Source organism: Vombatus ursinus, unplaced genomic scaffold (genome assembly GCF_900497805.2).
Source record: "Vombatus ursinus unplaced genomic scaffold, bare-nosed wombat genome assembly UNPS02014830.1, whole genome shotgun sequence".
Lineage (NCBI taxonomy): Eukaryota > Metazoa > Chordata > Mammalia > Diprotodontia > Vombatidae > Vombatus > Vombatus ursinus.
The window spans coordinates 5,902,843-5,928,590 of NW_020954608.1; the positions used below are offsets into that span (position 1 = coordinate 5,902,843).

Here is a 25,748-nt window from a genome sequence, read left to right on the forward strand (position 1 = left end):
TTCCAGATTTTTCTGAAGTCAGTCTGCTCATCATTTCTTATAGCACAATAGTATTCCATCACATTCATATACCACAACTTGCTCAGCCATTCCCCAATTGATGGACATCCTCTCAATTTCCAATTCTTTGCCACCACAAAATGAGTTTCTATGAACATTTTTGTACATGTAGGTCCTTTTCCCACTTGTGTGATCTCTTTGGGATATAGCCCTAGAAGTGCTATTGCTGGGTCAAAGGGTATGCACATTTTTATAGCCCTTTGGGCATATTTCCAAATTGCTCTCCAAAATGGTTGGATCATTTCACAACTCTGCCAACAATGCGTTAGTGTTCCAATTTTCCCACATCCTCTCCAACATTTATCATTTTCCTGTTTTGTCATGTTGGCCATTCTGATAGGTATGATGTGGTACCTCAGAGTTGTTTTGATTTGCATTTCTCTGATCAATAGTGATTTAGAGCATTTTTTCATATGACTATAGATGGCCTTAATGTTTTCATCTGAGAACTGTGTGTTTATATGCTTTGACCACCTATCAATTGGGGAATGGCTTGTATTCTTATAAATTTGACTTAGTTCTGTATGTATTTTAGAAATGAGGCCCTTATCAAAGAGACTGGTTGTAAAAATTCTTTCCCAATTTGCTACCTTCCTTCTAATCTTAGTTTCATTGACTTTGTGAGAAAACTTTTCAATTTAATGTAATCAAAATTATCTATTTTGCTTTTCATAATGTTCTCTATCTCCTGTTTGGTCATGAATTCTTCTGTTCTCCATAGATCTGACAGGTAAACTATCCCTTGCTCTCTCAGTTTGCTTATAATATCAGCCTTTATATCTAAATCATGTACCTATTTTGACTTTATTTTGGTATATGGTATGAGGTTTTGGTCTATGCCTAGTTTCTGCCATACTCTTTTCCAGTTTTTCCAGTAGTTTTTTTCAAAGAGTGGGTTCTTATCCCAGAAGCTGGGTTCTTTGGGTTTATCAAATAATATATTACTATAGTCATTGACTACTGTGTCTTGCATACTTAACCTATTCCACTGATCCATGACTCTATTTCTTAGCCAGCACCAAGAAGTTTTGATGATTGCTGCTTTATAATACAATTTAAGATCTGGAATGGCTAGGCCCCTTCCCCTGCATTTCTTTTCATTAGTGCTCTTGATATTCTGGACCTTTTGTTCTTCCAAATGGATCTTGTTATTATTTTTTCTAACTCTATAAAATAATTTTTGATAGTTTGATTGGTATTGCACTGAATAAGTAAATTAGCTTAGGTAGAATTGTCATTTTTATTATATTAGCTCAGCCTACCCATGAGCAACTGATGTTTTTCCAATTATTTAGATCTGATTTTATTTGCGTGAAAAGTGTTTTGTAATTGTTTTCATAGAGTTCCTGGGTTTGTTTCGGGAGGTAGACTCCTAAATATTTTATAATGTCTACAGTAAGTTTAAATGGAATTTCTCTTTCTATCTCTTGCTGTTGGACTTTGTTGGTAATATACAGAAATGCCAATGATTTATGTGGGTTTATTTTATGGCCTGCCACTTTGCTGAAGTTGTTTATTATTTCAAGTAGTTTTTTACTTGATTCTCTAGGATTCTCTAAGTATAACATCATGTCATCTGCAAAGAGTGATAGCTTTGTTTCTTCTTTGCCTATTCTAATGCCTTCAATGTCTTTTTCTTCTCTTATAGCTAAGGCTAAGGTTTCCAGTATGATGTTGAATAACAGTGGTGATAATGGACATCCTTGTTTCACCCCCAATCTTATTGGAAATGCTTCTAGCTTGTCCCCATTACATATTATGCTTACTGAAGGTTTTAGATAGATGCTATTTATTATTTTAAGGAAGACTCCATTTATACCTATGCTCTCTAGTGTTTTTAATAGGAATGGGTTTTGTCAAAAGCTTTTTCTGCATCTATTGAGATGATCATGTGATTTCTGTTAGTTTTGGTTTGGATATGATGGATTATGCTGATAATTTTCCTTATATAGAACCAGCCCTGCATTTCTGGTATAAATCATACCTGGTCATAGCGTATTATTTGTGTGATAAGTTGCTGTAATCTATTTGCTAATATTTTATTTAAAATTATTATCTATATTCATTAGAGAAATTGGTCTATAATTTTCTTTCTGTGTTTCAACTCTTCCTGATTTAGGTATCAGTACCATATTTGTATCATAAAAAGAATTTGGTAAGATTCCTTCTTTACCTATTTTACCAAATAGTTTATATAGTATTGGAATTAATTATTCTTTAAATGTTTGATAGAATTCTCATGTAAATCCATCTGGCCTGGGAGAATTTTTTCCTAGGGAGTTCATCAATGACTTGTTCAATTTCTTTTTCTGAGATGGGGTTATTTAAGTATTTTACTACCTCTTCTGTTAATCTGGCCAATTTATATTTTTGTAAATATGTATCCATTTCACTAAGATTGTCAAATTTGTTGGCATATAGTTGGGCAAAATAATTCCTAATTGTTGTTTTAATTTCCTCTTCCTTGGTGGTAGTTTCACCCTTTTCATTCTTGATACTTGTAATTTGGTTTTCTTCTTTCTTTTTTTAAATTAGATTAACCAAAGGTTTATCTATTTTGTTATTTTTTTTCATAAAACCAGCTCTTAGTTTTATTTAGTAGTTCAATAGTTTTCTTAATTTCAATTTTCTTAATTTTTCCTTTGGTTTTCAATATTTCTAATTTGTTGTTTAATTGAGGATTTTTAATTTGTTCTTTTTCTAGTTTTTTTAGCTGTATACCTAATTTATTGATCTCCTTTTTTTCTATTTTATTTGTGTAAGCATTTAGAGATATAAAACTGCCCCTAAGAACTGCTTTTGCTGCATCCCATAAATTTTGGTATGTTGTCTCATGTTTGTCCTTCTCTTGAATGAAATTATTGACTGTTTCTATGATTTGTTGTTTGACCCAATCATTTTTTAGGATTAGATTATTTAGTTTCCAATTATTTTTTAGTCTATCTTTCCATGGCCCTTTATTACATATAATTTTTATTGCATCATGATCTGAAAAGGATGCATTTAATATTTCTGCCTTTCTGCATTGGATTGTGAGGTTTTATGCACTAGTACATGGTCAATTTTGGTGTATATGCCATATATCACGGAGAAAAAAGTATATTCCTTTCTATCCCCATTCAGTTTTCTCCAGAGGTCTATCATACCTAACTTTTGTAATGTTCTATTCACGTCCTTAACTTCTTTCTTGTTTATTTTGTGGTTAGATTTATCTAGTTCAGAGAGGGGGAGGTTGAGGACTGCACTAGTATAGTTTTGCTGTCTATTTCTTCCTGTAACTCCCTGAACTTCTCCTCTAAGAATTTGGATGCTATACCATTTGGTGCATATAAGTTTAGTAATAATATTACTTCATTGTCTGTGGTGCCTTTTAGCAGGATGTAGTTTCCTTCCTTATCTCTTTTGAAAAGATCTATTTTTGCTTTTGCTTTGTCTGAGATCAGGATTGCTACCCCTGCTTTTTTTTACTTCAGCTGAAGCATAATATATTTTGCTCCAGACTTTTACCTTTACCCTGTATGTGTCACTCTTTTTCAAATGTGTTTCCTAAAAACGACATAATGTAGGATTATGGTTTTTAATCCAATCTGCTATACATTTCCATTTTATGGGAGAGTTCATCCCATTCACATTTACAGTTATGATTACTATCTGTGTCTTTTTCTCCATCCTTTCCCCCCCATTTATGCTTTTCTTTCTCCTTTCTCCTTTCCCCCCACTAGTGTTTTGCTTTTGACCAGTGCCTCCTTCAGTCCCACCTCCCTTCTATTATCCCTTTCCCTTTTCTTCCCCTTTACCTTACTGCTTATTCCTTCCCTTCTATCCCCTTCCCTTTTTTTCCCCTTTCCCCTCCTACTACTGATAGTGCAAACTATATTTCTATACCTAACTAATTATGTTATTCCCTTCTTGAGCCAAATCTGATGATAGTAAGGTTCAAACAATGCTCATCCCCCTCCCTTTTTTTACCTCTGATCTAATAGGTTTTTGTGTCTTTTCCTGTAATGTAATTTACCCTTGTCTGCCTCCTTCTTTCTCAGTACATTTTCTAAGCTCAGACTAATGCACTTACTTGGATCCATTTAATCCACTTGATTAAATTTTTTTTCATCGTTACATCAAAGTCAACTTATATCCACCCCCTTTATGTATACTCCTTTAACATGGTATAATAACAATACAGTTCTCAAGAGTTGCAAGTGTCCTCTTCCCTTGTAGGGATCTAAACATTTTGCCCTTATTCACAACATATTGTATCTTTCTGTCCCATTCACCTTTTTATGTCTCTCTTGAATCTTGTACTTGAAGTTCAAATTTTTTGTTGAGCTCTGGTCTTATTATCAGGAATGTTTAGAAGTCCCCTATTTCATTGAATATGCATCTCCTTCCCTGAAAAATCACGCTCATTTTTCAGTGGGTAGTTAATCCGTGGCTGCATTCCAAGATCCTTTACCTTACGGAATATCCTGTTCCATGTCCTACGGTCTTTTAATGTAGAACCTGCAAGGTCCTGTGTAATCCTGACTGTGGTTCCATGATATTTAAATTGTTTCTTTCTGCCTGCTTTCAGTAATTTCACTTTAGTCTGGTAATTTTGGAATTTAGCTATTATATTCCTTGGTGTTTTCAGTTTGGGATCTCTTTCAGGTGGGGAGTGATGGATTCTTTCTATAGTTATTTTACCTTCAGGTTTTAGGACTTCAGGGCAGTTTTCCTTTATGATTTCCTGAAGGATATTGTCTAGGCTCTTTTTTTCATCATGACTTTCAGGTAGGCCTATAATTTTTAAATTGTCTCTCCTGGATTGATTTTCCAGGTCAGCTGTTTTACCCATAAGGTATTTTACATTTTCATCTATTTTTTCCTTTTTTTGTTTCTGTTTGACTGATTCTTGCTCTCTCATAGAGTCGTTAGTTTCCATTTGTTCAATTCTAATTTTTAACATATTGTTTTTTTCTGTTAGATTTTGTACTTTCTTCTCCAATTGGTCAATTGTATTTTTAAGGGATTTATTTTCTTCATTGTACTTTTTTTCCAATTGGTCAATTGTACTTTTAAAGGACTCCTCTACCTCTCTCATTTGACTTTTAAAATCCTTCTTGAGTTCTTCTAAGAAGGCATTTTGGGTTTCAGACCAGTTCACATTCCCTTTTGATGTTGCAGATCTGGGTTTGATGACAGTGTTGTCCTCTTCAGAATTTCTGTCTTGGTCTTCACTTTTCTCATAATATGAATCTGTCATATGTTTCTTTTTACTCATGGTGTTTCCTTATTCCCTGGCCTTTAAAGAGATTAAGCTCTCCTACTGGGCAGCAGAGGGCACTGACCCAAGCTTCTTGTATTGGGAGCCTAGGTCTCCGTCACTGGCTTTGTGTGCTGGGGCCTCTTACGTTGGTATTTGGAGGCTGTAGGGTTCTGGCAGCTTATCTGGTGTTGGGCTGGAATCAGCAGGGCTGGGACTTTCAGGTAAATCTAGGTTGCCTGCTTTTCCTTTCCTTTAGCTTTGTTGAGCTCCTTTTAGATAAGTGCTGCCAGTTGTTTATCTGCCTCGGACCCCTTGCAGTGCTGCCTCCCTTATTTCTGTTGAGGCACTGGGGGACTTCTCTGCTGTAGAATGCCGAGGCACCAGAATCTCCTCCTGGTGTGCTAAAGTGGGTCTTTCCACTAGCTGGCTGGGCAACTCCTGTTTTGTACCACTCCCCTTCACTCAGGGTAAGAGGGGCCTTTCCTGTTAATCCCTCTAACTACCTGGGCTACTGCACTGCTGCACCCCATCTTTCTTCTGGTTCAGCTGTTCCAGGGTTTTTTCTGGGGTGATATTTTCTGGGTTTTCAGAGGTTGATAGGGGAGGGTGAGAGTGACTACCTTTGTTCTCTGCCATCTTGGCTCCTGGATGCGGAAGTCTGTTAAATTTTCAATGTGAGCATTTATACCTCAGAAACTGGCAACCACTACAAAGCAAGGCTTGATTTATTATTATCTAGATTACCTAGATGTTTAAAAAGTGTTATTAATGCAGAATAAACTTGGAAGTGCATATTTTCAATTTTTTTCCTCCCTGAAGAGCCTGGTTGTTAAATATTTACCAGTGCACCTCCATATTGCTCTATAATTATCGCTTGATCTCAAGAGGAGTACAATAAAAAGCTCAGGGCATGAAGTAATGAGGAGCTCTGATGACTGTAGGATAATAATAATAATTTGCATTTTTGAGGCATTTTAAGGTTTGCAAGTGCTTTATATTCATTATCTCATTTCAGTTCCACAACACCCCATGTCTATATATGTATATATGTGTGTGCGTGTGTCTGTGTTGGCCTCCAATGGGAGGGGTATCTTTTTCAATAGAATTATGATTTATAGGTTTCAGAATGGGGCACTGAAAAGTGCTTTGGTTCAGGAGTCAGGAATCAGGGGATCAATTTTAACCTCTGATGTTTACTGCCTATATAACCTAGCCATAACTTTCCTGGGTTTTAATTTCCTCACCTGTAAAGTGAGGTGGCTAGATTAGCTGGCCTCTGAGTTTATTTCTCATTCTATATCAATATCTATTGTCTTTTTCAATTTTGAGTAATTTCCCACTAAGATAGTTCTTATTGTCTTAAAACCACACAACAGAAAAGTCTGGTTTTGACTTTCAATTGTTGTCCTGATTTTCAGTCAGTTTATTACATTCCAACACTAGGAAGGATATAAATTCTCTATGTATGCTTTTGAGAAAAATTAGGCCTAACTAGATGTGAATGAGAAAATTGCATATTTCAGAAGAGAACACTTGGATGTATGTGGAACTGCAGGCACAGCTTGGGGCACCATTTATAATGATATATTTATGAAGTACTTTACTGTTTACAGATTGTTTTTATACATATTGCTTCATTTGGTCTCCTAGCAATGCTGTGAAAGGTGCCATTGGTAAAGCTGTTACTGCCTAAGTTTTACATATGAGTAAACTGAGCCTTAAAGACGTTAAATGACTTGCCTCAAATCCCACTCTTAATAAATGATACCGCCAGTTTTTTAGCTTCAAATCCAATTTTCTTTAAATAATAGCCACTGCCTCTATAGAAGTTCCTATTACAGTAGGCAAAGTTTTCTCTTTGACCCCATTCTTGGTCATTCAGTAATACACTATTCCCTCCTGGGCTTGCCTATAGGTGTTTAACATTCAACCAATCAATCAACAAATTAATAAATATTTATTAAACAATTATTACCTTATGTACCAGGTACTAGAGACATGAATTTAAAAAAAAAAGAATGTAACAATCTCTTTCCTCAAGATCTTTCATTCCATCAGTAAAGACAACTTGCACATATATAAATATTTACAGAATGAGTAGAGACAAATACAAAGTAGTTAAATCCAAGGTTCTTAGGAAGGGAGAGCACCTTGCAAACTGGAGGATTACCAGATGATTCATGAAGAAGGTTATGTTTGAGTTGCAACTTTAAAGAAGTGAATGAATGAATGAATGAATGAATGAATGAATGAATGAATGGAAAAGTGTTACTATGTTCAATGCTGAGCACTAAGTATGAGAATATAAGCAGTAATACAGGTGAGGTAATTTTTGAGGCAGAAGTGAGAAGGGGATGCATTTCCAGTCATGGGGGACTGACTGTGCAAAAGAACAGAGAGAAGAGGGGTTTCATGTGTAAGTTATTGACAGAAGGATAGTTTGACTAGACTGTAGGATGAGCTTCTTAGCCTTCTCTGGGGTATAGCATTTTATTATTTGACTTTGAATGATGAAAGAGCCCTTTTTGATCAAAGATCTTACTCTTTTACTAGAATAGACCTATTTGGAAAATATTTGGGCTGAGGTCTTTCTCCTCAGCCTCAATTGTCATCATATAAATACCTACCTACTTCACGTGCCTGTTAAGTTTACAGTTTTTAAAACAGTACAATTCATCGTGGAAAACTATTTGTAGCAATAATGATGAATAAACTTGTCATAAGTCTCACACATTTCAGGCATCTATCTGTTTCTCTCTACTCTTCTTAATGACCACCCAAGTTAAGGCCTCATCTTGCCCATTATAAGAGCTTTAACTGCTTTTGCAGTTTCCATTCTCACTCCTTTCCAATCCATCCTCCACACAATTGCTAAAATAATCTTATCAAAGTGAGCCCAGATCCCACTAGTGGTCAAATCCCCCAAGAAGGTGAAAAACAAAGTAAAGGCCTACATGCACCAGCATATTCAAAGACGTGCTTTTTGTAACAGCAAAGGATTAGAAACAAAGTGGATGCCAATCTAGTGAGAAATGGTTAAAAACTGGATATTATAAATACAACATAATATTACTGGGCCATACTTAACCACGAACATGAAAGATTCAGAGAAGCATAAGAAGTCTTTTCTAAAGTTACCTCTCCTTGGAGGTCTGCTAGTAGTGGTTGGGCTACCACTTGTCCAGTATATTATGAAAGAGAAGGGGCAATTCCTTTTCTATGTGAGCTGGACTAGGTGGTTCCCAGGGTCCCTCACAACTCAAAATCTGTGATTTTTAATTATGTGAAATAATGTAGAATAATTAAAACTAGAAAAATATTATGCACAGTGACTTCAGCAATGCAAATAGAAAAAAAAATTGAAAAAAATCCTGGGGGCAGTTAAGTGGCACAATGAATAGAGCACGGGTCCTAGCATCAGGAAGACCTGAGCTCAAATCCAGCCTCAGACACTTACTAGCTGTGTTACTCTGAGCAAGTCACTTAATCCAGATTGCTTCCAAAAAAAAAAAAAATCCTGAAATTGAACACTATGTGCTCACAGTATAATCACCTTAAAGTTAGGGCCTAGAGAAATTTTAGGAAAATGTATGTCTCTCTCTTCTTTGTATAGGTGAGAGAGTCTAAGTGTGATATATTATCAAAATCAGTTGATATGTTGGCTGGTTTTGCTGAACAGGTTTTTGGTCTTCTTTTCATTTATTCTTTGTTGTGGATGGGAGGGATAATCAGAAATGAAAGTGAAATATTCAATCTAAACATGTATTTAGGGCCTACTATGTGCTAGTCACCATGTTAAGTATTGAATATATAAATTTAAAAAAAAAGGAAAAAAAAGAAAGGCAGTTCCTGCCCTACATGAACTTGTAATCTAAAAGGAGAAGACAGTATACAAAAGGGATCCAAACGTAGGGCATAGGGGGTGGAGGGTGGGGATTATGACACCAGTTGGAAAATCAAGCAGAGGCATTGATGGAAAATTGAGAGTTACCTAGACAGTTCTAAATCCTCTATAAAGGACAGCTTTGGGAGGAGTTTATTGCTCTGCACTCCAGTCCTCCAATCAAAGGGGAGAGGCAACCGAGGGAGTTGAGAAGGTGTTATATATTAAAAGTCGAATAAACGTTAAAAAAAATACCACACTTTAAAAAAAATCCTCTTAAAAATGTAAGTCTTACCGTTTCCTCACTATGCTCAAAAAATATTCAGTGGTTCAGGTAATGAATGCGCTTTGTCATAAAGGACACTATTCTTCCAGTCTTCCTTCTTAAATTGTCATGTATCGATTTGTATTTTATGTGTTATATCCACTAAAAGAATGTAAGCTTTTAAAGACTGGAGTATGTGAACTGTTTTTCACTTTTGTCTTTTATCTCTAGCACCTGGCACAGGATCTTCCATATAGTATGTATTTAATAAATGCTTATTGAATTAAATTTAATAAATATATTTTTGAGCTATCACAAAGCCATTATGGGTTTGGCTAAAGTGACATTTTATGAAAATATTAGGAATAAATATTGAATTTGTGATTTCATTTGTAGAAGGTTCTCGCATTTGAATGTCTCTTCTACAGTAGGTTGACATTTTCTCTTTGATTTATAACCTTAGAGAGTTTCCTAGAACACTAAGATGTTAAATGACTTGTCATTCAGTCAATAAATATTAGATTTATTTTGGATTTGAATAGGATTTGAATTCAGGTCTTTGGGCTTCAAATTGCTCTCTAAAACTAGTCCACTATACTACCTTTCATGAAAATATTACTATGATTTAAAGTAAAATTATAAAATACATTCAATATGCTATTTTTCTTGCCTATACATTTAAAACTTCTATGCTTCCCAACCAAAGTACTTTTATAAAAACCCCAGCTCTGCCACTTCTGTGTCTTTGGCAAGTCACTTAATCACTCTGGGCCTCAACTTCCTCATCTGTAAAATAAGGGCATTGGACCAGGTTGCCTCTGTGTCTCCATCTAGCTCTAAATCTATCACCCTAAAATGCTAAAATTCTGTAATGGTGCTATGCCCTTTATTTATACAGCTCCTTTCCACTGAAAGATTTCAAGGAAAGTGCAAAATTCAGACCTTGGGAGAGGCATGGGGAGATTAGCAGCAGACCTTAGGTGAAAAGCAATGTGAAAGCCAAGGGCAAAAGCTTTAAAGTATTTGAAGATTGAATATAAAGGTGGGTAGGGCTCTAAGGCTGAGTAAAAGGAGTAACGGGAAAGGAGAAATGGAGGGTAGGATAGGTTGCTAAGCTTTCTATGGTGTCATGGAAAGAGTTGGCTCTACAATTGAAGAGGGCCTGATTTCATATCCTACCCCTGACGTTTATGACCTTGGGCAAGTCATTGAAGCTCTGTGAGCTTCAGCTTCCTCAACTTTAAAATAAGCAGATTGGACAAGATGACCATCCCCCCCCCCACCCCGCCCCAGGTTCCTTTTGGCTTTGCTGTTTTGCCTCTAACTTAGAAGTTCTGAATCTCCTCCTCCCTTTCCCCCATCAGAGTGTGGGTGATTGTTGTATATTAGTAATGACCAGAACAGGAGAAGAATAAAGGATACCTATGCTTCAGATCATATTTATCAGTTAACCTGGTGTGAAATACAATTAAAACAGTCATTTGTAAAGGCATACATAAAAATTAGCTCAGCAGTTATTTGTTAGCTGTGTTCTAAAAATATCAGAAGGAAGGCCTTTTAAACAATTCATCATGACAAAATTGGTTGTCAGGGTGTACAATAATCTCTTTCAGCAGAACAATGCACTTATTAAAAGGAGTAATTTGGTGTTGCATCACACAGTTCTCTCCACCTTGGGTTTGAAATACTAATCACTCATCGGTAGGTTGTTTCTGACACTTCCAAAATTCATTGCAAATTACACTCAGGATTACCAACACCTGCATGTTTATGCATATATATCTATATCTATATATAGATATATATATCTATATTTATATCTATCTATCTATATATATGTCTGGAACTGGGCAAAAGAGCTGGGTGAATGTCTGGAAATAATATTGGAAATTTCACGACAAGTCTTCCCTAATCACTTCCACTTTATGCCTTTCAAAAATAGTATTTTTTATACTTGATATGATATGAATATGTGAAAAAATATACTATTTTTTTTTCCTTGGGAGGAAAGGTTAGTCACTAAGTCCGCTAAGTCAATTAAGGCTTTCATTTGGTTCTTGAGCTTTCAAATCACAGGAAACAAAATGTCTGTTCTCCAGCAGCTGAAAGAAGCAAATGAACACTTAATATAATTTAGCAGGCTGATTTTTTTTTCTGGAATTCTTCTTCCAGAGGAAAAGTCTCAGCTTGAAAAAAGAGGGTTTCCTTGGAGACAGTACTACTAAACCTAGTAACACTTCAAAGACTCTATTGTTCGGGGATTTAAAAAAAAAATCAAGTGAGTTAACATGTAAAATGTTTCATAAATTTAAGAATGCTATATAAATACTCAATGTTATATTACATTGCAACTAATTATGATTATAGATAATTACATTGTAACTAATGTTGCAACCTTACAAACTGTGAATGAAAAAATAATTGGGGGTGGGATGGGATTGGCACAAACATTTTCACTAGGCTAAAGTAAACAAAATGACATGAATCAATTCAAATTCACCAATCAATATGTTTTTTATTAAGAATTTGTTATGAACAACATACAGTGCTGGACACTTGGGATACAAAGACAAACATCAAATATATCAAATAGTATCTGACCGCCATCAGTTTACGTTTTATGGTTACTAAGTAAATGTATACACACATAATTTCACATATGTGTGTGTACACATGTGTATATGTATATGTATGTACATACACACATACATATAGACACATACACATATATACATACATATACACACGTGTGTGTATATGCATGTATGTATATGTATGTGAATAATACAAGGGATAGTCACAGAGGCCAGCCTTTCCAAAAGCAGGGAGAGGGGGATGGAATTTTCCATTTGAGGAACATTTAGAGTAGCTTTAGAGTTTGTGAAGGGGTTTGATATATGTTATCTGGAAAGGAAGGCCAACACCAAATTGGATTATATTTACAATTCACCTTACATGAAATCTTACTTTTCTCCAGCCCTGGGTTGAATAGTTTCCTATCAGCTTTGCTAAAATGAACAAACATTCTATTGTCAATCCTAAGTAAAAATTAGACGTCTAGAGATTTTTCAGTGATGTTACTTTTTTTACCTACCGAGCTGAAGAAATACCATGCTCAGCAAGGAAATTTTCTCAGAATAAAGCATTGTTAACTAACTATACTAATCCATAACACAAAAATATAATCTGACCTAGTACCAGCTGCTGGGTTTATATTCAGAAAGACCAGGATTCAAATCCCAGCCCTGAATACTTACTAACCTTGAGATTCTGTATTCATCACTTAATCTTTGTGTGTCTTAGCCAGCTCCTTAGGATGTCCTTACTAAGCCTTCCATGAGTTGCTCCTAGCTACTCTGAATTCCATAATGTGACAAAATCACAGGTTTTTTTTGCGTATTTTTCCTTTTATATGACTATTATAGGAAGGCTTCTGCGTGTGTTTTTCAGTCCAAGGGGTCCATTGTCATAAAAATGATGTCTTCATTTGAAAAATCCCTCTGCTCAACCATGGGAAGACTAGGTAACTGCTAGAAGTATCTTTCATCAGAGGTATACTTTTTATCCAATGTCTACTTACAGCAATTCCATAAATTTGCATTTTGAAGTATGTCCCAGTTCTGATTATCTTTAAAAATATACTGAAAATTTATAGCTAGTCTGGCTGGAACCAGAAGTGCCTATCAATGAGAAGTTCACTAACCACTGGAATTCAGATCTAAAAGTTCCACATAGCCAATAAAAATGTGTCAGGTCTTTTAAACCACCTAAGACTGTGGTCTAAGCAGACCTTTTGACTAAAGTACAATTTCATAAGCAAATCAGGACAATTATGGATCATAATTGGCAATTCATTAAAAAAAACTAAATATTCATTACTATTTGATTTTTAAAATATTCCACCCAAAAGGTCTAATTCATCTCCCTCTCAAAGACATCCCGGTGGTAAGCTTCTTTTCACTGAAATTATTGGATTTGAATTAGAAAGCAAAGAAGCAGGTAGATTGAAAGCACTCTCATAAACTATTTATTTTCCATTAGAGCAATGGAGCAGAGTGGATTATGTTATTATTCCATTTGAATAACTAATACAGTTTTTTGAAAGGATTGGTTTTGTTTTCAGGTTTTTTTTTTAAAGAAATACTCTTTTTATCAGAAAGCAGGGCTAGCTCCTTTGTGGCTTCTAGTGGCTTTTTCTTTTCTATAAGACTTATGAAATAATTCTTGTTTCCTGTCCAGTTTGAAAATGCTGACATGGGTTACTTGGTACCATCTTGCAAGACATAACTGCTCTTTTATTTCAGTCTTTAGGATTGAAGGAGGCAGCAATCTTTAGTTTACTGGGTATTGTTATTATTTAGTGGAGTCAGCTCCCTGACTACCTGGCTAATCATTTTGCAGAGCTTGTATGAATACCAATTACTTCCCAAGTGCATTTGGGAAGTTACAGGGAAATGTCAAATAGTGTTGAATATAAGTGGTTTTGTAAATCCTCCAGATGGATTCATAAACTCCTAAGCTCATGACAATATTTCTAGAGGACTAAGTGGTTTTCAAAGGTATAATAAAGTTCCATTGTCTATCATGAATAGATGAAGGAAACCTCCAGAACTTATGAGTTCTTTCCACATCATTCAATTGAATTCAGTAATTTGTTGAGTTGAGCCTACCCCATTCAATTTAATTTGGCTAGATACTGAGGATATAAGAGCAAAATTGAAATAGTCTCTGCCCTCAAACAGCTTATATTCTATTGAGGGGATTATGAGCATGTAAAGAGGAATTTTGAGAGATCCTAGTAGGCAAAATACCTTGGTTCTGAAAATTATGCACATTATTGTCATTTAAAGAGATCTGGGAAATAGATCAGAATAGATATATTTATGACCAAAAATATTTTATGTAAACTCATATAGTATTTATCATCTGTATCATTAAAGGCAGCTAGGTGGTATCATGGATAGTGCACTGGTTTTTAAGTCAGGAAGACTTGAATTCAAATGTGACCTCATCTACTTACTAGTTAGGTGACCCTGGGTAAATCACTTAGCATCTCTTTGCTTCAGTTTCTTCCACGTTAAATGGGGATAATAACAGCACCTGCTTCAAAGTTATGAAGATTAAATGTCATAATATGTTTAAAGTGCTTTGCACATAGTAACCACTTAATAAGTGCTTGCTTCCTTCCATCCAATAGGCATTTCCAGTATATATTATCATCTACTGCTAGTTGTCCTTTTTTTTTAAATCTCTTTGCCAGTATTTTATTTTTTTCTTGATATTCTTCTTTTGATTTTTTAAATATTTATTTTTAGTTTTCGACATTTACTTCCATAAGCTTTTGAGTTTTAAATTTTCTCCCCCTCCCTCCCTACCTCGCTCCCCAAGATGGCATGTAATCCGATAAGGGCTCCACATATACATTCCTTTTAAACATATTTTCACATTAGTCATGTTGTAAAGAAGAATTAGAATCAATAGGAGGAACCACAAGAAAGAAGAAACAAACAAGCAAACAAGCAAAAAAGAGTAGATAGTATGTTTCAATTGGAATTCAAACTCCATAGTTCTTTCTCTGGATGTGGATAGCATTTTCCATCATGAGACTTTTGGAGATGTATTAGATCCTTGCATTGCTGAGAAGAGCTAAGTCTACCAACATGGTTGTTACTATGTACAACATTGTCCTCATTCTGTCCCTTCACTCAGCATCAGTCCATATAAGTCTTTCCACGTTTTTCTGAAATCTGCTTGCTCATCATTTCTTATAGCACAATAGTATTCCATTACATTCATATATCACAACTTGTTCAGCCATTCCCCAACTGATGGGCATCCTCTCAATGTCCAAGTCTTTGCCACCACAGAAAGAGATGCTATAAATATTTTTGTATATGTGGCTTCTTTTCCCATTTTTATGATCTCTTTGGGATACAGTTATTGCTGAGTCAAAGGGTATGCACATTTTTATAGCTCTTTGGGCATAGTTCCAAATTGCTCTCCACAATGGCTAGATCAGTTCACAACTCCACCAACAATTCATTAATGTTCCAATTTTCCCACATCTTCTCCAACATTTGTCATTTTCCTATTTTGTCATGTTAACCAATCTGATAGGTGTGATGTGGTACCACAGAGTTGTTTTGATCTTCATTTTTCTAATCAATAGTGATTTAGAACATTTTTATATGACTATAGATAGCTTTAATTTCTTCATCTGAAAACTTCCTGTTCCATATTCTTTGATCATTTATCATTTGGGGAATTCCTTGTATTCTTATAAATTTTACTCAGTTCTCTACATATTTTAGAAATGAAGTCCTTATCAGAGACACTGGGTGTAAAATTCTTTCGTATTTGTCTGCTTCCCACCAATCTTGGTTGCATTGGTTTAGTTTGTGCAAAACCTTTTTCTATTTAATGTAATCTAAATGATCCATTTTGCATTTCATTCTCTATCTCTTATTTGGTCATAAATTCTGTCCTCCATACATCTGATAGGTAAGCTATTCCTTGCTCTCCCAGCCTTTATCTCTAAATTGTGTACCCATTTTGACTGTATTTTGGTATATGGCATAAAATTTTGGTCTATGCCTAGTTTCTGACATACTCTTTTCCAGTTTTCCCAGCAGTTTTTGTCATATATTAAGTTCTTATCCCAGAAGCTGGGATCTTTGGATTTATCAAGTAGTGGATTACTATAGTCATTGACTACTGTGCCTTGCCTACTTATCCTATTCTGTGGATCCACCACTCTACTTCTTGGTCAGTACCAAGTAGTTTTGATGATCACTTCTTTATAATCCAATTTAAGATCTGGAATAGCCAGGCTACCTTCCCCAGCATTTCTTTTCATTAGTTCCCTTGATATTCTGGACCTTTTGTTATTCCAAATAAATCTTGTTATTAGTTTTTCTAGCTCTATAAAATAATTTTTTGGTAGTTTGATTGGTATGTCACTGAGTAAGTAAATTAATTTAGGTAGAATAGTCATTTTTATTACATTAGCTTGGCCTACCCATGAACAACTGATATTTTTCTAATTATTTAAATCTGACTTTATTTGTATGAAAAGTGTTTTGTAATTGTGTTCATATGGTTCCTGGGTTTGTTTTGGCGGATAAACTCCTAAATATTTTATAATGTTTAAAGTTATTTTAAATGGATGAGAGTAAAGCTCAAACAATGCTCATCTCCCTCCCTTCTTTCCCTCTATTGTAATATGTCTTTGTGTCTCTTCATGTGATGTAATTTAACCTTTTCTGCTTCCTCCTTTCCTTTTCTCCCATTACAGTTCCTTTTCATCACTTCATTAGGTTTTTATCATTACATCAAAGTCAACTTAAACCCACCCCCTCTGTCTATGTACATCCCTTCTAAATTTTGTAATAATAAAGATACAGTTATCAATAGCTATAAATATCATCTTCCCATGTAGGGATATAAACAGTTTACCCTTATTGAATAATATGTTTTTTTTTCTCTTTCCTGTTTACCTTTTTATGCCTCTCTTGAGTCTTGTATTTGAAGATCAAATTTTCCATTGAGCTCTGGTCTTTTCATCAGGAAAGACTGGAAATACTCTATTTGATTGAATATCCATTTCCTCCCATGAAATATTATGCTCACTTTTGCTGGGTAGTTGATCCTTGGGTGTAATCCAAGCTTCTTTGCCTTATGGAATATCATATTCCAAATCCTCTGATCTTTTTTATGTAGAAGCTGCAATGTCCTGCGTAAGCCTAACTGTGGTTCCACGATATTTGAATTGTTTCTTTCTGGCTGCTTGCAGGATTTTCTCCTTGACCTGATAATTCCGGAATTTGACTACAATATTCCTTGGTGTTTTCTATTCGGGATCTCTTTCAGGAGGTGATCATTCTTTCAATGACTATTTTACCCTCTGGTTCTAGGGCCTCCGGGCAGTTTTCCTTGATGGTCTCTTGAAAGATTATGTCCAGGCTCTTTTTTCTCATGATGGCCTGAGGTAGACCAATAATTCTTAAGTTATCTTTCCTGGATCATTTTCCAGGTCAGTTGTTTTTCCAATGAGGAATTTTACATTTTCTTCTATTTTTTCATTTGTTTGGTTTTGTTTGACTGATTCTTGATGTCTCATAGAGTCATTAGCTTCCAATTGGCCAATTTTAATTTTTAATGAATTGCTTTCTTCAGTTAGCTTTTGTACCTCCTTTTCTATTTGGCCCATTTTACTTTTTAGGGAGTTGTTTTCTTCAGTGTACTTTTTTTTTCCATTTTGTCAACTGTATTTTTAAATGAATTGTTCAATTTTTCTTTTACCTCCCTTATTTGACTTTTGAAATGCTTCTTTAGCTCTTCCAAGAAGGCTTTTTGGACTTGAGGTCAGTTCATATTTCCCTCTGAGGTTTCAGATGTGGATATATTGACAATGTCATCCTCTCCTGAATTTGTATTTTGATCTTCCTTGTCACCAAGATACTTTTCTATGATCATTGTTTTTCTATGCTGTGTCTTGCTCATGTTGTTTGCCTTTTTCCTGGCTTTTAAAGTTGATCTCTGCTTCTGGGGCACAGTGGGCACTGTCCCAGGCTTCTTGTGCTGGGGGCTGAGGGCCTGGTTACCATATTGCTGAGGTGGAGCTTGCCACTGGCTTGCTGGGTTGCCTCCCTTCCTTTACTTGTCCCCTTCAGCCACAGCAAGAGGGGCCTTTCCTGTTAATCCTCCTAACCTCATGAGCTAAAAGATTGTGGTATCTAGTCTTTCTGATGACTTTACTATTTCAGGATTTTTCATGGGGCAATACTCTCTGAGCTTTTAAAGGTCAATAAGGGAGGGTGAGAGCAACTTACTGCTTACTCTACCATCTTGGCTCCCAGAAGTCGGAATAGGTGACTTTCAAACATTCAGGTCTGTGGGCTAATAGCTTCAGGAGCAGTGCTACTGCTGCTGATGATTCAGTCACTTCTAAGGCCAGTTTGTGGTTTGCTGGTGCAGGGGCTGTATTGGCACACACTATAGCACTGTGCTGGACTATGCTTTTCTCTCACCCAGTTCCAACAGACCCTTACCTCTGACCTTCTAAGTTGTGTCTGGTGTCTGTGGGCTGAGAAGACTGGAAACTGCCACTGCTGCTGGTGATGAATTCAGTCCCCCGCGGCCTGCTCCAGCTTTGCTTAGGCTAGGTCTGTGCTGAAGGATGCTCCTCTCTCAGGTTGATGCAATAGACCTTTCCAGTCAACTTTCCAGGTTGTTTTGGGCTAGAATCTACCTCACTCTGTCTCTTTGTGGGTTCTGCCACTCCAGCATTTGTTCAGAATCACTTTATAGAGGTATTTGAAGAGATTTGGGGAAGAGCTCAGGCAAGTCCCTGCTTTCACTCCACCATCTTGGCTCCGCTTTCTGGTTTTCTTTTTTATATAGATGTTCCTTGCCTTCACAATTAGGCAACTGGGTGGCACAGTGGATAGAGTTCCACGTCTAAAGTTAAGGAAACATGAATTAAAATCCAGCCTCACACACTTACTAACTGTGTGATCCAGGGTAAGTTGTATAATCTGTTTGTCTCAGTTTCCTCATCTGTAAAATTAGATGGAGAAGGAAATGGGAAACTACTCTAGTATCTTTACCAAGAAAACCCAAAATGAGATCATGAAGAGTTGGACACAACTGAAGGAGCTGAACAAAAACAACAACCCTTCACTGTTCAATTATAAATTTTATGAAGACAAAGACTATGTGCCTGAAAAATCTTTATTTAAAACAATCTTTATATTACCAATGCCTTAACAGTGTCATGTCTAGTTTGGTGATTGACCATTCACTGGTTATAGAAAGCTACGGAAGGATTGCCATATATATTTACTACCTGACTGCTTATTTACAATCATTGTTTGTCTGAGGGAACATATCTATTATAAGTAGAGCCAATGGCTCCCACAATCCACCTAGATTAAAGAATCTCATAGGATTATTGATTGAGAGCCCTTGGGGACCTTGAAGATCATCTATTCTGATCCCTTTATATTACAGGTGAGAAAACAGACTTGCCTGGGGAAACACAGGTGGTAGGCATTAGTAGTCAGATTGGAACACAGATTTTTTGACTCCTAAGCCATCCTTCTTTCCATTTCACATACCACTTCCAAGACTTAGGTTATATCTGGGGATTTCCTTTGTAATAATTCACAGTGCCTAATGCAATGTACCAAAATATATTTATAATCAACTGGCAGTTTCAATCTGATTTTATTTGAGAGATAAATAAATGGGAGGAAGAATATAATGAACTGAAAAGGGGTAAACAGATATTTGGTCTTTACCTAATGGCCTATAAGGAAAAATCTAAAGAAAGTTCTGCTGATCATTGCTTAGAGTCCAATTTATATGGGTCAATGGAAGCTATGATATGACTTATTAAGAAAACAGGGGGTTTGTCTCATGTAGTTGTTCAGTCAAGGAAGTCTGCAGCTCATTTTGTGGAAGGAAAGAGTGACTTCTAGCAGTGACTGTATCAGAATCAGTGACCCAAAGAGGAAGGAAGAAACACAGAAAGGAATAGCCAGCTCCTGATCAAAGGAGAATTAAAGGATGGTAATTTTAGAATGGCGTTGTGCAAAAAAGAAGAGCCTGAAGTATGTGAGTCCCTTCCCTGAAGAAATAAGAGAATGAATTCCTGAGACTAATGTATAGACTATTTATGCCCCAAATACACTAATGAACCTGAGAATGGAAAGTATAAAGTTTGGGTTTTCTTGTAACAGATGGTTGAAATGAAATGTTTAAGTTCGGGATCTAAAATTATAATTTTTTAATGGAAATGAAATTTTGTTCTAAGTGATGTAGCTCAACATAGCAAAAAAAAAAAAAAAAAAGTACTGGATTTCAAATCAGAAGAGACCTAGATTAAATTCTGCCTCTAACACCCTCTCCAAACCTCAGTGTCTTTTCCTATAAAATTACATAATACCAGTGACATTTGTCTCACAAGAGTGTTGTGAGGCTCAAATAAAATAATGGATGTAAAATGCTCATCTATATAAATGCCAGCTCCAGCCATCTAATAGAATGTCATTTTTGTTCATGTTGTAGCTGGCCATCACTAATGCTAATTTAAGTCTTTGTTATCTATAGTAACAATTTTAAGGATAGAACTAAGCTAATGAGGTAAAATGCCTTCTAAAAAATTTTTAAAACTTCACAAAGAAATTATAAACTAAAGAGATAAGGAGGGGAGAGTAAGGGGAGGGGGTAATAACTGAGAAGCTGCAGAAAAGGAGAGAGAAAAATTCATTCACTCTAACTTCTGTTTATGAAAATTGATAGCCCAAACTCTGTTTTGAACTAGGAGTTCATTTATAATGTCCAGATAAAATGCAATTAAGTGTATTGTTCTCATCAGTTTTTTTCCTCCTTTTCAAATTAGTATATTCAGTTTCTATAATAGACACTCCAAGTTGATTCAGTGAATCCAAGTCTATTGCAGTTGAAGAACTTGCTGAAAAAAAGTTGATTTTTTCCAAGGAAACTCTGATGATAGTAATTTTTGGTAAAATAGTAGTTCTTTATAAGTTGAGAACTGGAAGAGATCTTAGAAATTACCTGCTTTGAATCTCTTATTTTAGAAAAAAAAAAAAAGTGAGGCCCAGAAGGGGAAATGACTTCATCAATGTCACAGTTACCCAATAACTGAACTATGATCTTCTAATAACCTCAGAAAAACATAGTTAACGTTCAAAAAGCTTATATTTTAATTTTATAATTAAACTAAATAATCATGTGATTGTGGATAGCATGTCATTGAAGTTAAAGATCTGTGTTCAAACCTTGCCTCCATCGCCAACTTCCTGCGTGAACCTAGTTGAATCACTTAGCCTTCATGTCTTCTCATCTGTAAAATGAGAGGGTCCTTTCTGGATTTAGTTCTACACACTTGTGACCCTTATATTGAATCTTAAGAGAAAATGTTGCATCTAATTTGTTACTGTCTTTCACATCAACCTCGACAGATTTTTCAGTCTTTCTGTCTCTGTCCCTGTATGTCTGTGTTTCTGTCTGTAAATGTCTTTCTGACTCATTTTCTCTCTCTGTCTCTGTCTCATTCTGTCTCTACGTGTTTATCTATGTCTGCCTCTCTTTATCTCTCAATGGTTGCTTACATGCTCTAAAGTCTTTCCAAGTCACTTTCCTTACGTGTCACCGTGATAATCCTAGAAGCAGGCTCTGAAGTCTCTCCACCTGAGAAAATACAATCCCAAGCTCTCTGTACATATTCTAAGCCCTCATTACACTTCCTTACTCCCCTTTCCCCCTCTCTCCCTTTCTTCCTTCCTTCCTTCCCTCCTTCCTTCTCTCATTCATTCCCTCCTTTTCTTTCCCTTTCTTCTTTCTTTTTTTGTCTTTCTAGCATTTTCTATTAACACTAACATTCCTAATAAATGTATTTGTTTAAAACAAATCAGTTAAGAATATGCTTGAAAGAAAAGACTGATTACTAAAGTCCATTATAATAAAGTAAGAAAACAGAGACAAATGGGACTTTGATATATTAGAACTTTTTCTTGAATAGGAAGTGACAATTCTATTATTCCTATGTAATTTTGGGACACTGGTTTCCTACATGATGGGACAGAAAGACAGACAGCTACTGTAGATTAAAATGTTCCTTTTATATGATGCTAAAGCAAGAAAATATGTTAGCAACTGATATGAAATTTGAATACCTATATCTATATATCTATATAAATGCAAATCTTGGTATATACACTGGGGAGAACAGTGGTAGTTTATTGGTGTGGATTTGGATGTTTGCAATAAATATCTTTTGTATGCACACTTACAGTACATGCATAGATGATTGGGGGTTGGGGATAGGGAGAAGGTGTTTTAAAGATCCTTAAGTCTAGCTCTCTGTGAACTAGATATTTGAAAAACATATTGTAGCTATGACCAAGACAGGAGAGATATTACTCAAGTATCTGGTGGCTATTATCAAAATGTGACCTATTTTTTTTCCTATGAAAAATGAAGAAACCAGAATGAAGGAGGAATGATGAGCTATAAATTGACATGTACCTTCTCAGTTGGTTTCTGGGCACTACAATAAAATGTAGATATTCCAAAGCACAGTTTAAGAAAATCATAGTTTAGGGATGGTAAAATTTGAATGAGATAAAGACTAGAATGTAGATGAGAAAAGGTACACTGGTAAATGATTTATAGCTTCTAATGATATTGGGGAATGAATGTACAACAAATTAAATCTTTGAACTTGATTTGATGTCAACAGCATGAACAGGAAATGACAGTGAGTCAACAAGCATGACTATAAGAAACTGAAAACTTTAGTTCAGGTAAATGAATGATGACATGGTTTTTATAAGATTTATAGTTTTCAAAGTTTGGTTTTTTTAATTATCTCATTTGACCCTCAGAACAATCATATGAAAGCAATAGGTACCATTATAGATAATTGTACTAGGAATGTAATTATTCCCACTTCAGAGATAAGGAAACAGACCCAGAAAGATTAAATGACTTAACCATGTTAGAAATGGTAATAGAGTTTAGACTTGAACCCAGGTGATCTTATTTCCTTTCCAGTTTTCTTTTCCTACCCTACACTGTCTTAACACTGGGAGTGCAGGCTCAGATTTTTAAGATTCTATCCAAGGAAAAGGTAGTGCTGGTCAGGTTTGTGGACGCCATTGTGTGGCCCCTCACTGCTCTGTACATCCCACAGATGCAAGCCCAGCTTCACTCGGGCATGGTCAGTGATTTTACCTGACCTACTACATGGGACAAAAGGGCAAGTTTGGCCATGAGTTCCTGGAGTTTGAGTTTCGGCCAGACAGAAAACTGAGGTATGCCAACAACAGCAATTACAAAAATGACATGATGATATGAAAAGAATCTCATGTCCATTAGAGTGTGATGGAGGAATTGAAGAGAATCATCCATGACAGTGAGGTAACAGAAGATGATGCTTTGTGGCCTCTGCCTGACAGCATGGCCAGCTTGAAGTTGTGATTGGAGAGAAACACATTTCTTTTACCACACCCAAAATTGGCTCCCTTGTTGATATGGACCAGTCCAAGGATCCCGAAGATTCGGAAGTACTTTATCACCTGATCAGGGATCTGAAGTGTTTAGTCTTCAGTCTTATCAGCTTGCATTTCAAGATTAAGCCCATCTAGGCTGGTTTTTTTTTTTTAAACTTTTTCTGTGTGCTTGGGTGGTGGCATTTTTCATTCCCCATGTCAGAAGACTTTTGTGTAAGCTAGGGGAAAAAATTTGTTTTTGCTGTGTAAGTGATTGTCTTTAAATATACAGCCAAAAAAAAAAAAAGAGTTTAGCCAAGGGCTCAGATTCATAAAATCAAGCCAATAGCTCACAAATATTCAGATTCCTTAAGAGTCTGGCCAATGTGGTGAATCTTTAAAAAACCTTGTCTTTGGCTGAAAGAAGGCTTGGGCCAAATTCATTTAGGCAAGACCCATGTGTTACTATTTTGGGGTTCCAGTACCCCAAAACCTCAACATATATGATTCCCTGAACCTCAACATGTGGGCCCTGGACATCCCTCTTTTCAACTTCCACTGAACTTTCCCACTGGGTCCCGGCATTCGCCCAAAACATTGGCTCATCCCAGAATAATCCTTTCAACTGCCCTTTCATTGTGGCTCTGACCTTCAATTCTCTGTTACTTCTAACCCAGCCCAGCCCTTCATTGTCTGTTACCTCTAGATCACCCCAGACTATTTCCTACTCTCAATCTCATCTAAACCCCTTCATTATTACCTCCTGGTCAACCCAGTCTATTGGCTACTCCTAGATCCCATTCAAATCTTCCCACAAATCTTTTTCCCCTATAAAAGGGTCAGTCTCATCGACCAAATGCTCAGGTTCTTAAAAATCCCACCCACTTCTTTTGGCAAAACAATAAACCTTATCTCTGAATGAAGGCAGGACCCTTGTCTTTTTCCCTTGAATTTTGGGGTTCCCATAACCCCTAGACTGCAACAATATGAAAACTAAGCATTGTGAATTTCAGAAAAACCAGGAAAGACTTATACAAATTGATGCAGAGTGAATTGAGTGAACCAGGAGAACATTGTACACAGTAACAGCAACACTATGATGATTGACTTAGCTCTTCTCAGCAATACAATGATCCAAGACAATTCCAAGGGACTCATGATGGAAAGTGCTGACCACATCCAGAGAAAGAAATATGGAGTCTGAATGCAGATCAAAACATATTATTTTCACTTTTTTTTCTTTCTTGTTTTTCCCTTTTGTTCTGAGTCTTCTTTCACAACTCTACTAATGTGGAAATATGTTTAACATGATGATACATGAATAAGCTATATTGGATTGCTTGCCTTTTTGGAGAGGGGAAAGGAAGGGAGGGAAGGAGGGAGAAACATTTGGAACTCAAAATCTTACAAAGATGAATGTTGAAAACTATTTTTATGTGTATTTGGAAAAAATAAAATACTATTAAGAAAAAAATGGGAATGCATTTATGATCATCCTTCCTTCCTTTTTCAGAGTACTATTGCAAGTGAATGATCAGATTATATATTTTGGATAGCTCTAGAAGTAGGCAAGATGATTGAACTGAAAAGTATTTTTCATGTTCTCAAACTGTTTTGGTTTGGTTTTGTTTTTTTCTAGGGATTCATATTTTAGGAGCTTTTTTTTGTCACAGAGTTTGGTTGTTATAAGTGCTCTATATGGCAACAATTATTAATTTTTTTCTAAAATTTTATAGAACAATGATCTATCTGGGTGATGATTTTACTGGTCATAATATAGGTCCTATAAAGTTTATTTTTGAATTCTTAAGAATATTTTGAGTTTCATATTTGTAGTAGGGGGATTTGTTTTAACTGAAGAAGAATAGAAAGCATCTGGTATATAATTATGACTTCTTGACCATTTCTTTCTAGGCATTTTTTTTCAATGTGCAATGATATGTTGCACACTTTACAAAACTTCCTTTTTCTCATTGTTAAAAAATCCAGAATCTTTGGGAGGTACAGGCAGTCACCACAGACCAGACCACCATGTATTTCAATATAGCCATGAGGAAACATGGAAATAACCCACCAGCCTCAGTAAATTCCAGACACCAGCACTAGGACCTGACTTAGCACCAAGTAAACTGCCAGACCTCTGTGGCTTCCAGTAGCACCAGCCACCACCTCTTCATCCACTCAGCACAGCACCAGACATGAAGGTCCCCTGTGGACCTCAGGAAAACATCAGTGAAGCACTAAGTAAACAGCCAGAGCCTGAATCCCCTGGCACAA

The 25,748-nt window shown here is 35.9% G+C and overlaps 1 pseudogene; it reads left to right on the forward strand.

Moving 5' to 3' along the window:
- Window positions 1-23,627, forward strand: part of LOC114025441 — a 56,138-nt pseudogene extending 32,511 nt beyond the window's left edge.
- The last annotated feature ends 2,121 nt before the right edge of the window (window positions 23,628-25,748 follow it).